Genomic DNA, 19,848 nt, shown 5'->3' with positions numbered 1-19,848 from the left:
GTGGGTTATAACCAACCCTATCACCGGTCAAATTTAAAATTTAAAACTTTTCCATAATCTATTTCATAAACCGTTTATAGTTTGTTATTTATACTTTAAATCTTTTTTACTCCTTCATTAAAGACAAATGCTCATTCACATGCTATTTTAATACCCTATCACCAGTCAAATTTAAAATTTAAAACTTTCCCCTAATCTATTTCATAAACCGTTTATAGTTTGTTATTTATACTTTAAATCTTTTTTACTCTTTCATTAAAGACAAATGCTTATTCACATGCTATTTTAATATAATTTTAATTCGAAAGCATACAACATGATCAAGAAACAGTAGAATCAATTATGACCAGATTTTGACCAAAAACACAATTAGGTCTAGATGCCACTGGCACGTTGCCGTAACTTGCGTTGCCAATTAGGACTATTTAGCCTTTTTTTTTTTTGCAAAGAGTTAGGACACTGTAAAGCTTATTTAAACAAACTTTGTCTCATCGGTGATTTGAGTATCAAGTTATTGAATATACTACAAATCCTATAATATCAGTCTGCTATAAAAATTAATATTTTACTAGCATGTGGTATTTGCGTATGAAATTTTAGAGGTAAATCAAATGCTTTTACTTATACTCTATATAATTTGAATAGTTTTTTAGCGAATATAACTATGTTATGCAAGACCATTACTTTGTACAATTGGAGCTAGCAAATTGTATATCAATTATAATTTAGATTTTGCTCGATACCTGCGCAGTTGGTGAGTTCCATTAGTAACACTACATCAAATTTTTAATGTTATTTCATACTCTTATCAACATGTATTTCAAAAAATCGTAGGTTTGAAAATGATACATGTACTCGAAAGTTAGTTACGTGGTTGAAATCAAACAATTTTGCAACATCACAAGCATTGTTGATAGCAAATTCAAAGAGAATATGGATATCTGAATATACAATCATGCATACGGTAAACTTACTCTATTTAATTTAATAACTGCACAAATTTTTTAATTTTATAATCATAATATATACTTTCTTTCATTCTTATTAGGTTAAATATTTTCGAATACTTGCTTACATTCAGAACATTAACAGAGAAAACATGTTCTATGAGTTATGCAAAAATTATGGACAACTATGTGAAGGTCATTTTTTCAAAAACAGTATGTATGCATTGTAATGATGTGGTCGACACTGTTGTTAGGTAATTAATTTCATGTACCTTTAATTTCAACAAATTTTTCTATATTGTATATAACATTTTATTTGTCAAACAGGTATAATATAATATATAAATCAAAGATTCCAGTAGTAACATGCATCTTAATCTACAAGACAGACATGCACGATTCGTATTTGGTTGTGATGCTTCTTATCTCAGAGAATTACAAAGGAAGGTAGAATTTTTTTATATATGTTTATTTTTTATAACGCTATTTATAAACTATGTAAAAAAAAATACACTAATTTTGAATTTCGCACGTACTTAATTCTCAGGACAATGGTGATAGGTTGTTCAACCAACGAATCAATTCATACAAAGATCGTGCATTTTCATTTGTAGTACACATTCCACAAAATTCAACAGAATTAATTAAATCACCAATTTTGGCTTTCGTACTAAAAGTTGATTGGAGTGAAGAGTTTTCACACCTTCATGCAAGATTATCAAATCGAATGCATAATATTTGTAAGTATTTCATTTTAACAATATTTAATTATATTCATTTTTATTCATATATAATTCATTTTCTAATATAAATTTCTATTATTTTTTTAGGATCTATCTTCTGAAAAAAGGTAATTTTTTAATAATATACACATTCTATCATATTTCAAACTATTGTTAGACAGATATTATATTTTAATTATGTTGGTACAATTTTTTAACTTTTTTTAATTCACCCTTTTATTTTCATTTTTTTCAATAATGTCAGCATCGTGCGTAGCACGGGTGTTCACACTAGTTTTGTAGTATATAAGGTGGATAATGATGTTTAGCGATTACTATATTTAAGCATTACTAAAAAAATGTGACGAAGAAACACATATAATATGTCAAAACAGCATCGGAGTTTATCAAAATTTGTAGATGAAGAAGGATTTCATTTTCTATTAATCACACACACACACACACACATATATATATTTGTTTCTGTTTGATAATTGTGGCGCTAAAGGTGACATATTTTTTTGAGTTGCGCTTTGTTCTGCCATTATTTCAAAGATATGTCATATGGTATGTCTTAATTGAAAGACTTAATCAGGATGAGCATTGCTCTCTCTCTCTCTCTATCTCTCTCTCTCTCTCTATATATATACATATATATATATAATATATCCTTTTTGTCTAGTGATGTACATATGATAATAATTGCTTGGTTGTTCTTCGTTTCTACCCAAGTCCCACTGCAGATGTAAGATGTATAATTTTAGAAACTTTCATGAGATTTTTGACTATTTTATTGACTTCTTTTTCATTTTTAAAAATTATACCAACTTCTCTTAAAGTTTATCATTTTATAAAGTAATATCTAGATTCAACCAACAATTAAAAATGATATTACGAGAGAGAAGATAGCATAATGATTCCCTAATTAATTTCAATATGACGATTGTAACTTTTTAGCTTCTGCAACGTCTCTAAAAAATTTCAAAGTTGAAAAATGAAAATGAAGTGTACCCAAATAAAGGGAGACGTCCATTTCTCTTAGTACTGCCTCTTCTATCACCCATTAATTATCACAGTCAACTCTGGCAACTGGCAAAGGCGTAACCAACAATTAAAAATGATATTGCGAGAGAGAAGATAGCATAATGATTCCCTAATTAATTTCAATATGACGATTATAACTTTTTAGCTTCTGCAACGTCTCTGTAAAACTTCAAAGTTGAAAAATGAAAACGAAGTGTACCCAAATAAAGGGAAATGTCCATTTCTCTTAGTACTGCCTCTTCTATCACCCATTAATTATCACAAGATGATTATAACTTTTTAGCTTATGCAACGTCTTTGAAAAACTTCAAAATTGAAAAATGAAAATGAAATGTACCCAAATAAAGGGAGACGTCCATTTCTCTTAGTACTGCCTCTTCTATCGCCCATTAATTATCACAGTCAACTCTGGCAACTGACAAAGGCGCAACTAATAATTAAAAATGATATTACGAGAGAGAAGATAACGTAATGATTCCCTAATTAATTTCAATATGGCGATTATAACTTTTTAACTTCTGCAACATCTTTAAAAAACTTCAAAATTGAAAAATGAAAATGAAGTGTACCCAAATAAAGGGAGACGTCAATTTCTCTTAGTACTGCCTCTTCTATCACCCATTAATTATCACAGTCAAATCTGGCAACTTTCAAAGGCGCAACCAATAATTAAAAATGATATTACGAGAGAGAAGATAGTATAATGATTTCCTAATTAATTTCATAATGATTCCCTAATTAATTAACTTTGCTTCTGCAACGTCTCTAAAAAACTTCAAAATTGAAAAATGGAAATGAAGTGTACCCAAATAAAGGGAGACGTCCATTTCTCTTAGTACTGCCTCTTCTATCACCCATTAATTATCACAACCAATTCTGGCAACTGGCAAAGGCGTAACCAACAATTAAAAATGATATTACGAGAGAGAAGATAGCATAATGATTCCCTAATTAATTTCAATACGACGATGATAACTTTTTAGCTTCTGCAACGTCTCTGAAAAACTTCAAAGTTGAAAAATGAAAACGAAGTGTACCCAAATAAAGGGAGACGTCCATTTCTCTTAGTATTGCCTTTTCTATCACCCATTAATTATCACAACCAACTCTAACAACTGGCAAAGACGTGACCAACAGTTAAAAATGATATTGTGAGAGAGAAGATAGCATAATGATTCGCTAATTAATTTCAATATGACGATTATAACTTTTTAGCTTCTGCAACGTCTCTGAAAAACTTCAAAGTTGAAAAATGAAAATGAAGTGTACCCAAATAAAGGGAGACGTCCATTTCTCTTAGTATTGCCTCTTCTATCACCCATTAATTATCATAGGACTATTATAACTTTTTAGCTTATGCAACGTCTCTGAAAAACTTCAAAGTTGAAAAATGAAAACGAAGTGTACCCAAATAAAGGGAGACGTCCATTTCTCTTAGTACTGCCTCTTCTATCACCCATTAATTATCACAGCCAACTCTGGCAACTGGCAAAGACGCAACCAATAATTAAAAATGATATTACGAGAAGGAAGATAGCATAATGATTCCATAATTAATTTCAATATGAGGATTATAACTTTTTAGCTTCTGCAGCGTGTCTGAAAAACTTCAAAGTTGAAAAATGATTGGATAGCAAATTTTTTTTAAAAAAAATTTCGCTTGCATCGTAAACACATTTTTCAATCCAACTTTTTATATTTTCAACTATTCTTTTATCTCACAAACATCACGTCACAAAAAGTGCTACAGTAATTATTCCAAATAATTATTTGGAATAATACTCTATCCAAACAAAGCCCAGTGTACCCAAATAAAGAGAGATGTCCATTTTTCTTAGTACTGCCTCTTCTATCACCCATTAATTATCACAGCCAACTCTGGCAACCGGCAAAGGCGCATCCTCTGACCCCTTCCTGTTTTTATTTATTTATATATAAAAAATTCAAGAATGTCCAAACTGAATTGGGGCGTCTACACTCTACATTATCCATCCTTCCGTTGCGTTCAGGGAAATGCAAAATATTTGTGCCAGCTTTTACTTTCCATAAAGACTAAAGAGGCTGACCAATTATTGGGGATTGAGTGCTGGCTACACAGTATCGTACTTTCTTGAACACTGTTGACATTTAACATGCCACCATATTTTTCACTTGTACCGTATTTCTTGATTTCGTTTCTAAGTTTACATTACACAAGACTAACAGAGGCCTGATCAGACGCGAACTAAAAATTCCCCTACCATCATTTCTTGTTCTGCTTTTGAATTGTGAGCTTAATTTATCCAGCTTCTATCCATTCATGCAGCTATGTAAGGAAATTTCTTCCTAAGAAAAAACGCCGACATTATTCCTTTTACTGTTATACAAGGGTAAGTAAAAAAAAAGTATCAATTTGATTATTATTTCAATGGCAGCAATTAAGATATAAGTATCATGTGCATCTTATCAGGGTATATTTAAGAATGACATGGGCTTTAAACCATTTGAGCGTGATTTCAAGGGAAAATTAATAAGAAGTGCCCAAGCTGTGGTTGCTATTGGATGGTACTGTTCTAATGGGGAGGTGTCATTTCTCATTCAAAAAAGAATTGGGGTTTTCGAGGATGCGGATATATTTCAACCTAGTGTATTTCAACCTTGAGGGACCAAAGGAGAAGAAGGGGGACTGCCTACAATTTTTTTTCTAGCTTGCTTGAACCATGGAAGAATCAGGAAGGTGAGCCAACTTCCAACTTGATTTGTGGCAGAAAAATAAGGTAATATGGCTGAAAAACTTCAATCTTTCCTTATACTTTATAGGGATGTGAATACATGTTTGATTTGAAATTAGATAGAGGTAGAAATTAGTGGAAGTATCTTGTTTGTGGCTGGAAAGTTTCCAGTTTGAACCGAACAAGTGAAGGCTGCCATTTCTTCTACATTTTGGTTTATGTTGCTACAAGTTTACTAGGAAATACTTGATTAATACCTTACCTTATGTTATAAATATGTTTTTGTGTGATTTATGGATGAAACTAAGTAAAAAATACGTTCTTTGGTGAGGAAAAAATGAAGAGAGCTTGAGGAAAATTGGAGGAACTTTACTTCATCCTTGTCACAGCCTGCTATCTCGTCTCTTTGAGGAGTTTCGACTAGGAAGTCATGCTCTAAATGCTATATTTCTTGTTTAATATGATATATAGCATGTTGTCCTTGAATTTGGTCGCAAATTGCTGGCCTAGATATGAGTTATGGGCAGCAATAAAGTTGGAATAACTCAAGTGAAAGGTTGAAATTTCAGGTGACAGTCACCCTAAGGTTTTCAAAATCGGGATCCTACCTAGGATCGTTTTTTGGTTTGCAAGATCGGATTGTAGGATCGGATCGTAGAATCGGTAGATCCTACAAAAAATGTAATAAATTGTCATATTTATAATTTTTAAGTTTGCAATTCATAAATATAGTAACAAATAATGTAATTCATGTGCAATCAATATAATTATATTGTTAATTAAGGTTAATTCATTTCTAAAGGCTCTAAACCATATTAATTTATTATAATAAAGACACAAAACACTAGCTCCATGTGATAACCTATAACAAAGATCATTTATTCACTTTAGTGAATTATATGAGTCAAATTTAAAGATTCATCAAATTTTCTAGGTTTGGAATTGGGCTTAATTATTTACATGGATTTAAAGCACTCTGAATATAGTTTACAACGCAACAAACGACACTCAATTTCGAGTTTTCTACACAAAGATATAGTCAAAATACTAAAATTATTATTTAATTTATTGAAAATAGTAGAATCGTATTAGGATCGTAGATTGGATCGTTAACCTTAATCCGGATCGTAGGATCGTATGATCCTACGATCCGGATCGGGATCCTAACAATTAAGGTCACCCCTAGGCAGGTTTAGTAAAATGATCGTAATTTAGTGTAGAAAAATCAAAATTGAGTGCCGTCAGTTGTGTTTAAAACTAGACTCAGGGATCTTTAACATGGTCTAATATTGGAACTGTGGTTCATTTCATATGTGCACCAGAAAATCAGCAAATTGGACTGAAAAATCTGCCTTGCACAAGTAAAAGCTAGAATATTGTAGTAATTTGTGGCTCAATTTAGACTAACTTATGAACTAAATCTCTTTGAGCTATCTTCTAAAGATTGTTAGTGCTTTGAGTCTAATTTTTAACAGACTAAATTTTATGATTTTCTAACATTTATAACTCAAGTTATGATTTTTTCAAACAAGTGCTTGTTGCCGGAATTTTTCCAGCTTGGACCAAGAGAGAGAGCTGATGAGTTTTTTTCAACTTTTCTATAACTTTTGGCTCCAAAACTGCATGCATGCCGTTAATCTCCCTTTATAATACAATAATAGTGACATGTATGTGGGCTCTATGGAGAAACTTGAGTTTTAAGGTTATGATTCTTGTTGGAATTTCTCTAGCTTTGTCGAGAGAGTAAGCTGTGTAAGTGCAGCACTTATTTGCAAATTTTGGTTAAGACATGTCTTATTTTTGTTTGAATGATACTTATGGTATGTTCACCGTTGAATCTAGTGACAACTTGATAACTTGACAAGAGAGCAACTTGAAAAACTGCTGGAAATCCACTTGAATGGACAAGTGAGAAAGGAGGAAACATTTCTGATTTGTACACGACTTTTGGGGCTGCAAAACTTTTAGGTTGTTGTTCAATAACCCTCATAACATATTATTTTTATATGCATGTTGAGTTTACGTGATAAACAAAGAGTTTTATTGAAGAAAAACTCTCTTAGCAAACTGTTTTCTTACTAGAAAATTTTCCAGCTTTGAGCAATAGAGAAAACTTGAACTTCTTGTATTTAAATGTAAATTTTCTTGTTGAGTTTTACTGGAATCCATGAGTAGTACCACCTCTCTTGGTACAAGCCTATTTTATGTGATTTATGGTTGAAATAAGTATGAGAGGGCTGTTTTGGTGACAAAAGTGAGGTGAAGCTCGTTGGAATTTGTTTGCTTAAATCGTGAACTACATACTAGATTTTCCAGCTTATAACTTCCATTTTGTTACAGTTTTTCAAAGAGACTCATGCCTTATAATTACATTATGAGGCATTGCCTAATTTATATTTGAACCATGAAAAAAGTTGAGTTTTTGATTAGCCATCCACGAACATGTAACCTGTTTTGGGGGAAAAACTCCCAGTCATGAACCATGGTTAAATTTCGACCTTACTTGTAACAAATAGATGCTATTTTACAAAAAAAATTTTGACTTAAATCGAGAACATGTAGCTACCATTTTCTTTGAGCTTTAACTCCAACTTTAATATTAAGATGTTAGCTATAAACTCGTACCTTTTGACTCATTAAACATTTCATGTTTTAAACATAATATGTATGAACAAATTCACTGGTGTTTGGAGAAAATTGGAAGTCATCTTGACGACAAATTTCTATCAAAAGAAACCAAGAGTACAGGCAAGGGTTCTGACCTTATATTCATGCTTTTGGTTGCAAAACCCTATATCTTTAACCTACATGTATAATATCTTTAAAATTGGAGTTTTTGTGTCATTCACTTGTTTTGATCAAGATGATGTGTAATTAAAACGTGGATATGTCTCAAGAGTCAATGATGAGCTAAGAAAATCCTAAAACCGAGATGTGACTGTCCATTTGATTATATGAGTGTTTCAACTGCATGTTCCATGCTACTTGTGGTTCAAAAATGACTTATTACTTGAACTGGCTTATTACTGCTTAGGTGAGGGTGTACTTTATCACACTTGTCCTCCCCTTCTTGAATGATCTTGTACTTACTTGAACTTGATTGACATGTACTTGTGTTTGTGCTTGTGATTGACTTGTAAGTGTCGAGCGATAGTATGTATCACACTCAATTCGAATGGGAGGTGCATCCCATTCCCGTCTTAGTACTTTTATCTTGATTAAGTTGATTCAAGAGTTATCTCATCGACCTTAGGGCTGAGCGGCAGTATTACCACATTCAATTCGAGTGGGAGGTGCCTCTCATTCCCGTCTCAGTACCTCTATCTTGATTAAATCGATTAGAGAGTTATCTCATCGACTATACTTGTTCTTACTTCAGTATACTCGAGTATTAGCACCTCTGTTACCATCTCCGTTATCATGGTGTTCGAGCCCGGTAGGGGGTTGATCGGTGGATGGAGATTGGAGATGAGCGATATTCTACTAGACTTGTTACTATATTTCAAACGTTGACGGAGTGTCAACGGACTTGGAAGATATTACTGCGAAACTAACTGCAAGTGAAACACTGTACGGAACTAAGTGCTACGCTTGAAATCTAACAGGAGCACCACATTAGCTATATCAACGTTTTAATCTTGGGTGCACTGTCGAAATTCTGGCAGGAGCCACCATATCAGCTGTATCAACATTTGAATCTTGGGTGCTCTGCCTAGAACCTGGTGGAAGCCACCGTATCAGTACCGTATCCTTTTCTTGCTGGTGTTAAAGTGCCTATATGAATGTGTGAACGATCCATGACATTAGCTGTAACTATTTACTATCTTCATTCTAAGTTTTTGAGATATGTGAAAAATATTTTGCCAATTTAACTGCATGTTTTCTTGGAACCTCACTGAATTTTAGAAAATTCCTTTAGTTTTGTTTTCCTTAACAGGGTGCGAGGATGAGAGAGACAAGAGTAGTACTAGTTGTATTAGGAATTTTAAACTTGTATTTGGTCGATATTGTATTATAGTACTAGTTGTTCAAGTTCTTACCTTTTGACTTGTACTTTGGCTTGTGTATTCGGATGATTTGTAGCATGTACATGGTATATTGAAGAATTATCGTGTTATTGATTCGGCATCCAAAGAATGGTGAGCTCAAAAGTTATAGTCCTCATTTTAAATAATCGCCATCCTATTTATACTTGGTGAGGTGATTGAATTACTTGTATTTTGATCCGTTTAGCTGTATACTTAAGTATGAATGTTTTGTAAGTTGGATAGTTGCAATATTTCTTGGGAAAGTTTGTGCTTACTTTACAGTTAATGCTATCTCTGAAATTAATGTGAATCAGTGAGTTCTGACGAGAGTTGGACAGGCGGTTCCCTAACCCTTGGGGTACGTCCTAGAGGGAGGTGGGGTCATCACAGATAGGCTTAATCTTTCTCATTTCACAGAGTTGAGAAAAAATCTGAATAATCGATTTAGGAAGTGGAGTGAAGGCACAATTGACTCTTACAAATTACTATGTTGTTCGTAGGTCTTAGAAGAGACAGACCGACATAGATGGATTGATCAAAGATAGGACATTTGATGATACTAGGAGACTATTAAGAAGTTGGATAGCAAGATAATAGGTTAGATGGGTAATTTTGGTGATCATGATTGGGTAGCAAAAGTGTTTGTTGATGATAATTTTGATGGATTTAGGATTGGAAATGAGGTAGGTTTTCTTGAAATATCATGTTCGCCTAGACCTCTTAGAACCAAAATCAGCATGATAAAATTCCTCAACTTGTCTCTTTGACCATTGAGTTATTTTCGCTCATGATTTGATAGTTTTAAATAACTCTTTCATCTTTATTAGACTTAATATTATTCCATCTTTCAGTCCTACTCTATATAAGCCCTACGATTGACAACATTTTTAAATGCTCTACCCATCTAAGAAAGGAGATGACTAAAATAATCTTTCTCTTGGGCACTTATGAAAATGTCAACCAATTCTCGGTTATTCATTTGAGCCTGAACTTGTGATGCCATTTTCCCCAATCTTATTGCATATGCTTAGAATGATTTAGATAATTTCTTCATTATCATCATCATACTATCACTATATGGGGGCCAAATCATTATTATACTCATACTGCTAAAGGAAAGCTATAGTTAAGTCTTTCCAAGTTTTTAACTTGTCATGATTGAAGTTTGCAAACAACTGCTATGCTATGCCTGATAGACATTGCTACAAAAAGTGCATCCTCAATTTCTAAACTTTAATCATGGGGATCAAGTATATTACAGTACATTTTCAAATGTGTGTATGGATCACTCGTTCTCTCATGTTTCTCAAACTTTGGGACCTTGAAATTTGGAGGAATATCCATATATAAAACAAGCAAAATTTCACATACTTAATGTCGCCAAAATAATTTAATCCTCTAGAACATATTTATAGAGTTTTTCAAATCTTGAAATCATTGAAGTAACTGTGGATCTTTTGATTATGTATACAGTAGTGGTGGTACCACATAGGCCAAGTTAACAAGAGATGGCAGAGATGTGTTAGAAACCAAATTCTCTCATATTAGATTAGCAACTTGAAACCTCTCTTACCTATCTACTACCAAATGAACTACATTCATTATATTTTGTCTCGTTGTATTGCTAAAATCAATTTATGTAGCACTAGAAGTCAAAGACTGCACTAACTAGAATCGACCGTCTTAAATTCGGCATCTTGAAAAATATTTGCTCAAAATCAACTGATCGTAGTGCTTAATGAAAATTTTCTAAGGAAAAATAGCAAAAAATCTATTCAATTTATGGAAAACATGATTTTAACTTTGAACGTTTTGAAAATTTTTAATAGCAATATAAACATGCATAAGATACAAAGTAATAAAACAAAAAGAAAAGAAAATTAAATTGAGTTAGTAAATAATTTTAAAAAAAAAAGGTATGCATGTCCTATGGGGTTGCCTTTTTTATACCAAGAATTGGCCCAGAATGTAATGCAATCCACCGGAATAGGAACATACAAACCTAATGGACTTTGGTGCTGACTTAAAGACGATTATCGATTGTGGTTCATTGTTACTAGTCTAAATATCAATATCATGGTAAATCTAAAATAAGTTTCAAGAAAATAATGGTTGAAAGGATTTGTTAGTTTGATCAACCTATTGGAGATTGGACATTAATGGTTAGGTATAGTATTTGAGAACCTAATTCGAATGGATGGATTTGTCTGAAAGGTTATTTTGGTTCCACTTTAGCTTAGCAAGGGTCGAGAATTTGTTTAACAAATGGATAGTATATGAATCTTTAGATATCACAGTTTGGCCTTTGATTTAATGTTCTTGTTGTAGATGGAGAAAATTATTTTTTTATTTTATGAATTTAATGTCCATGAGTATAAGTAATTTTACCAACTTATTAATGTGGCCAACGTGTGATACACAAAAGTTCATGTTCTAGTAAATTCGAATCGGGTCTTTACTTGCGGTTAGAAATCATTTCTTGGATTGAATATTGATCCAAACCTTTATTTTGTACTCTCCTCCTCTTAATGATGCAAGAAAACATAAATGTGAAAATCATCTGGTTATGTATTTAGACTTATTGGGTTAGCTTGCCTTTGATAGGGTATCTAATTTAGTGTCCCCGTTATAGTTTATACATGATGGCAATTTATTCAAACGAATAAATATGCAAAAAGAAACAAGGCTTCAAGAGATCCCATTTGGATAATAGGGGTAAGTTTAGAAATGACATGCAATAAATAATTTTAATGCTATAGACTAGAATTTTTAATGTGCATATAGGAAATGGCTTCCTAAAGAGTGCATATAGGACTCCTGTTCTAAAATTTTTGAATGCCAGAAGCGAGAGATTAGTAGCATAAGAAATAGAGAAATAGCGAATAAGTACCTTGGAGCAACAAAGTTTACAAAAATGTAAAAAGAACAAGAATGAGGGTAAGATCTCTCCTATTGTGTCTGATATTCCTAATTGGGTAAAGGAAATTCTATCTTAGGTGATTCTAAATAAATACATAAAGTAAACTCATTAATGTAACTAGACTCGATAAGATTTCAAACTCTTGAACCTTTAGACTAATTAACGGGCAAAGGTTCATCAATTTCAAGACTTCAACTCGATCGCTAAAATGATCCCTTAAGTACCGCTATAGATACAGGGCACATCATTCACATACCTAACAAAATGATCCTAATCCTACAAGAAATGTAGGGTAGTATCCATAAAAAATAAAAATATTTAAAATAATCCATGCACATATGACGTGTTTTCTTTGGGAGAATGAATTAATACTATTAAACATGCATGAAAGTTTTAGAACAATTACTTCTTTGAATCCCAGATGTAAAGCATGACAAAAATAAATAATAAAAGTAAATAAACAAACTATCCATCATATATGCGAAAAACAAGGGGCTCAGGTGTGTGAAATGTCAAAAAGTCCTAAAAAGTGTAACCTAAATACAATCCATGAAAAGAGTAAGAAAGGAAAAACTAACTAAATCTATTATTCGAACTCATTAGTGATTCTTCAGTGAAGTCATCAAGCTATCGAGCCCCATTTTTTGATCAAAAAAGAAGTTTGTTTTTGAAAAAGAAATAATTTTGGAAAAAAAATTAAAAAGGCCTAAAATGGAGACTTCAAAATACAACGGTGTGACCGTAAAAAAAGAGTTTTGAGGAAAAAAAGAGTTGTCACTTGATACTAAATTTAGGCGTACGAAATCACCATAAAAAGTTTTTAGTGAAAAATGAGAAAACCATTTCAGTCAATTCTAGATCTTCGAAAACAAAAAAAAAACAAAAAAAAAGAGCCCAAGAATCATAGCTGACGAGAAGGAAGGCACATCAGTTCAAATCTAAAGTATCTTTTTAACCTAGCCAAAGTTACTTACTAGATTTAGTTAAAATTTTCCAATCTAACCTTTAAAATTGTTACATTTGAATGTTTCTATATAGATGCAAAATCTAAATTTAAGGAAAAATTGGGAAGGACAAAATGTTCCTTCAAAATCTAATTGGTACCAACACATTAATTGCAAAATTCAAGAATGATCCCTTAAAGGGTTTACAAGTATGTAAAATGAGACTTAAAGAAATAAAAATTATACTTCTATATATAAAAATTATAACTTCTATGAGATTTAAAGAAATAAAAATTATAACTTCTATATATAGGTATAAGTAACCAAAGAAAGGGAATGCAGTCTAATGGGTGTAAAGGACTAAGATCCATGACAATTTTTTATGTTTTGTAGAGAATTAATGGGAGATTAGGGTTAAAGAATCAGTATCGCCCATTTCCATACATAAAGAGTAACTTTTTTAATCTAAACAAGCAAATAACTATCTAATTTCTAAATTTCTACATGGGATGCAATTTCTATGTGAAATAGTTTAAACACATATAGGATTGGAATATAAAATAGAAAAAAAATACAATTGAAAAAATCCTAAAAATAGAAAATGTGCATAGAAATGACATGAATAACATATGATTGATGAATCTAGCGCGTAAAGGGTTTAAAGGTCAAACATTAAACTAACCTATTTTTACAATTCCTTACTAGCATTGAACTAGTAAAGAAACAGAGAAAAGTCGCATGAAGTATGGATTAATAATAAATAACCAAATAAAGTATATCATTTAAAGTATCGATTAAAGTATGGATTAATAATAAATAACCAAATAAAGTATGGATTAAAGCAAGTAACACATAAAAATACGTAGAGCAAATAACACATAAACACATAAGCCACACAAAACCTATCTACTTGAGGGACCTAATAATAATCTAAAAAGGGAAAAGAAAAGGAAATTAGTCTATCTAACCTATCTATTATATTCGAGAAGAAAAACAAACCTTTTTACAACTTTTCTAATAAAAGGAAAGAAAAATATAATATAATCAACCTATTATATTTTAGTATTCAAGTGCCCTCCAAATAATAAGAAAGACTAAACTAAAGAAATAAACATGAAGATAAATAACTAAAGCCAAATGTAGACAAAAGAAATAGCAAACAAAGCACATAAATAGTTAAGATCACATATTTTGAAAATTTAGGGGGTCATAGGAGTACCTTCTTTTGAAATGGTGAGTTAAGATCAATATAATATTTCCTATCTAACATTTGAATAAATGACCAAAGGTGTCACTAACTTTGAAATACTTTAAAAAGAAAGCATTAAAATGAATTAAGCCCAGATTGCCATATTAAACATGCAAAGGAATTTATAGGCACTCAAAATGACTAGTTAAATGCATTCTTGAGAAGCACAAGTAGCAATTAAAGAAAAGAAATAATCATAATTGAGAAGTTAACAAGTTATCAGGTACTTAATTACAAAAATTAGAAAATTTTTGGAGTCACAAATATAATTTTATAAAAGATTAAGTGTCAAAATTAGACATAAACAAAGTTTATGATCAAAATGCAACTAAAATTGGGAGCCTAATGCAAAAGAGTCAAAGTCTCAAGGTTGTAGTTAAAATATTTAGAAATTCAAGGGTCAAATTACAATTCTATTTTTATTTTAAAAACCCATTTATTAATCTTTTAGTGGAGCAACGTCATTTTGATATTAAATTATCCAAAACAATGTAGTTTTACTAAACTTTTATTTTCTATTTTCTTTTGTTTTCATTTTTGTTCTTCTTCTTTCTTCTTTCTATTTTCTTCTTCTTTCTCTTTTCTTGATCTTTCTTCTTCACTAGCAAAGTGGCAGACAACCATGGAGATTCCAGAATTACTATCAGTCGGCCACTTATAATTAAATTTCACCGAAATCCTACCTCCCATTCAATTTTTTATGTAGATTCCATTTCTAGCCTTAATCTTAAAAAAATTATCAAAAGATGATCAAATGGACAATTTGCAGCCGAATCTATTTTTTTCCAACTCTTTCAAACTAAGTCCAAATCTCAAAAAAAAAAAAAACTCTACCAAAATGACCCTCATAGAATTTGTAGCGCGACCATGATTACAATTTAGGAAGAAATAATAACAAATATGATGAATTAAAGAGAGAACAAATCCCTACTTAAGAAATTCAATTTTTGTTTTTTATGCATGAAATTTGCAAATTTCAATAAAAAAAATCACCGTAAGTCTACTAGTACCTAGGCTAACATATTATTAAACATGGAAGGCAAAAAATTTAACAAAAAAAAAAAAATCAAACTTCCCATAGCTAAATGAAAAATGCATAAAGTTTTAATAGGGATGTCAATCGGATTTTTTGAGTCAGATTTTAGCAAGCCCTACCTTGACTCACAAATTATATAGATTCTTGGATTTCAGGCTTTCGAGATTCGGACTTATATTGAAAATGTTCAATCTCAACTCACACTATTTTATGAACTTCACGCTCAATTTGAGTTTGAGCCAAACTCATAATTAATACATAATTATATATAATATATATTTTATAATAAAGGTTTAATCTCAACTCACTCTATTATATGAACTTCACGCTCAATTTGAGTTTGAGCCAAACTCATAATTAATACATAAATTATATATAATATATATTTTATAATATTTTATGTCATAATATGTATTCAAGGCACACACTAATGTGTGTGCAACTAATAAAAAATATTTGTAAAATATTTTAAGTATACTTATTGAAATTATTTTCAAGAAAATTAGTTTTATATTTTGAAAATACATATGTAAAAAATTCACCAAAATAAAAGTTATAAAAAGTAGTTGTTTGGTAGTTATTCATAACCATAATTGATTGTTGCTAATTAAAATTAAGATTTACTAAATAATTTGAAAATTAGAATATAAAAAATACAAATTACTTTGTCAAAAATCATATTCATAGTAGGTAATTATCAAAGATAGATAAATTTTTGTTCATACCAAAAGTTCCCTTATCATTAACGGCAGTTTAGGAAGTATATAAAGTGACAGATTTTTGTTTATTCCGAACCCCTTCATCTCCCTTTATATATAGTATAAATAATTAGAAATGATAAATATTATTATATATATTTTACATATATAATTATAATCATATATGAATCGGGTTTTAATCTGGTCTGAACCTAGTATGGTCCAACCTCAACTCACATTTAATTCGGACTTAATATTTAAATCCAATCTCTATCCGGCCCAATTAAAATTTAGGTTCAATGAGATTTTTTTGGGCCGAACGAGCTGATCTCGAGTTGGCTCGGCCCTACTGACAGTTCTAAGTTTTAAGCATGTAAATAAGAAAAGAATAAATGTGATAAGGTAGTGGATTTATATGGGATTTGGCTGTGATAAGGTAGTGGAAGCATATAAGTAGGATTTGTTTCATGATTGAAATTCATAGAAGAACAAAAGGAAATAATCACATTCTAACCAACCTTGAAACACGAATCAAAGATTCGAGAATAACAAGAGAAAACTCTCAAAATTGGAATAACCAGTTAAAATTTCATTAATAGTTGATAAAGAAATAATTAAATACAAAGACCCTAAATATGCCTATTTATAGAGCTACTTCTACTAAAGACAATAAGAATAGGAAACCTATAAAACAATGTAACTTCTTATCTAAGAAAACTCCTAAATACCTAATTAGAATAGGAAACGAACTAATACTAAATAATAAAAAATAGGGAAAATCGTTCAAAACGTCCATTACATTTTGTAAAATGACTTTTTTCATCTCTCACTTTTAAAAGTGTAATCTTACGTTCCATATAAATTTACATTGGTCAAATTTGGTCCCTACCTAGGTTTCTGACTAGTTTTTTGCCGGAATTCATCACATGCCTTGTATGTGATCATTTTTTAGGGACAAAATTGTCAAATCAAAATCTACATAATCCATCTATAGTCTCTTACATTTCATAAAATGAATTGTTTCGTTCCTCACATTTTACAAAATATATTTTTTCATCCCTCACATTTTAGAAAATGAATTTTTGTCATCTCTCATTAACGATGTGTACGAATAGTTTTTTTAAAATTCATATATATATGTATTTGATTTCACCTAAACAGTATGAATAGCATGTAATATATCTCTATTTGATTTCATCTAAGCAGACTGATTGTAGTTGTACATATTCTATTCAATAGATATATATATATATATATATATATATATAGGTTTAAATCTAACAATTTTGTTTTAAACCCATATATATATTTGATGTCACTATGCGAATCTAGTCAATATTTGTAGTCTTTTCTATTTTGGTAATAATTCATTTATTGAATTATGTAATAAGATCATCTAATTAATCGGTGTTAATTTGAATTCTATAGTCATGCTAACAAATTACAGTTTAAATCTAAAATTTTTACTCGCTACTTTTAAGACCAACAATTGAATTCTTACCTTATGATTATCTTAAAATTTGAAAGTGTCAATCACTTACCTTTTTTATCATACTTTTCTTTTGTTTATTTTTCTATCCAAATTTAATTCAAAATAAATACTTGATAATGTTTAGAATTAAATGTCTTCTTTATTTTCGATTTTTGAGTAAAAGTAATGAACATGAGTGAAAAACTAATAATTTTTTTAAACCCTTGTATATATCTATTTTAATTTTACCTGAACAGTACGTTCAGATCGCGTGCAAGGCACATGGTAGATTCTGATAAAAAACTAGCTGAAAACCTAGATTGTGATCAAATTTGACTAATGTGAATTTGTAAGGGACATAAAAGTACACTTTTTAAAAGTAAGGGACGAAAAAAGTTATTTTGTAAAATGTGAGGGACGTTTTGAATGATTTTTCCAAAAAAATACAATAAATAATAGGAAATAACAATAAAACCATGAAAATAAAATAAATTTAAATTCTAAATAATTTATTTTGATGGGGATGAGGGATCTCTGAACTCAGGGGACAACTCATTCCACATTAGACTTCCCTATTTAAAAAGAACTCTCCTCCGAGTTTTGCTCTCGAGTTCCACAAAGGAGCTTGACACATGATCTATGAGAAGATGTAGCAACTATTTACCCACAAATCTTGTAAAGATGATGCTTGCGATGGAACCTAAGTACCTATTCATGCTCATAAGAAATTCCACGTGATCTTGGAACCTGTATAGAGAGTTCAAACCCTACGGTTACCCTATCTCCATTGACCAAACAAATTTTATCCCTTGATCAACAAGGAATTCAGCATGCAACGCCTTGATAGGAAAATACTTAGCAGGAACAAATTTGTAAAATGGATTTTCCTTCACCATAAAGGATATTTTCTTTGGCCATAAAAATCATTACATCCTTTGAATTTTTAAGAAACAAATCAGTAGGGGCCGGAGGCGGTGGTGAATCATCTGTAAAAATGTCATCCACTTCCATATCTACAAATTCTTCCAAGACCTCAAATTCTATGGTTAGAAAATGTACGATAGATTTATCTATCATGGACAAGCATGGAATAGATTCAACTAAGCCTAGAGAAAGAGTGAGCTCTCCATCTTCAGGCTCACACATGTATTCCTATTCATCTTCGATCTCAGGCTTCAAAATTACAACATATTCATATTGAGCTACAACCATTGGTGTTGTTGTTTGGTGGATCGGATATTGATATTAAGTGATTTGGGTACTACTCTCATAGATCTGATAATTATGAAAGCATGGGGGAACTACACAGACACCAGGCTCATCAAGAGTGAATCTCTTAATTGCACAATGGTGATGTGTAGATCTCTTGTAGCCTTGTCTCGCAGCTGCTTGGTTTCCTTGATCACGTATATATATTAACAAATCCAAACATTGTAAGATCATGCAAGTTGTCGTTGTATACTACCCGCACTGACAATATGTTCATCCACACTAATGCGATTTGCAGTAGTATGCATGCGCTTGAAGCAATCGCGATCCAAGCTATTGAGATATGCATCGGTGTTCATCACAGGCGAATCCTACTCTGATACCACATGATATGATAGCAGAAGCATGTAAATAAAATTTCTTTCACGAATGCAATTCATAGAAGAACAAAGGGAAACAATCACATTCTAACCCCGAAACACGAATCAAAGATTCGAGAATAACAAGAGAGCACTCTCAAAATTGGAATAACCAATTAAAATTTCATAAATAGTTGATAAAGGAGTAATTAATTACAAAGGCCCTAAATATGCCTATTTATAGAGCTACTTCTACTAAAGACATAATAGAAATAGGAAATCTATAAGATAAGATAACTTCTTAACTAAGGAAACTCCCAAATACCTAATTAGAATAGGAAATGAACTAATACTAAACTCTAAGAACATACAACGAATAATAAGAAATCATAATAAAATCATGAAAATAACCTAAATTTAAATTCTAAATAATTTATTTCAATGGGGACGAGGGATTCCTGAACCCAGGGGGTAACTCATTCCACATTAAGTTGAAAATTTTTAGAGCAA

Source organism: Coffea eugenioides, chromosome 2 (genome assembly GCF_003713205.1).
Source record: "Coffea eugenioides isolate CCC68of chromosome 2, Ceug_1.0, whole genome shotgun sequence".
NCBI classification, from domain to species: Eukaryota; Viridiplantae; Streptophyta; class Magnoliopsida; order Gentianales; family Rubiaceae; genus Coffea; species Coffea eugenioides.
This window is presented reverse-complemented; position numbering follows the sequence as displayed.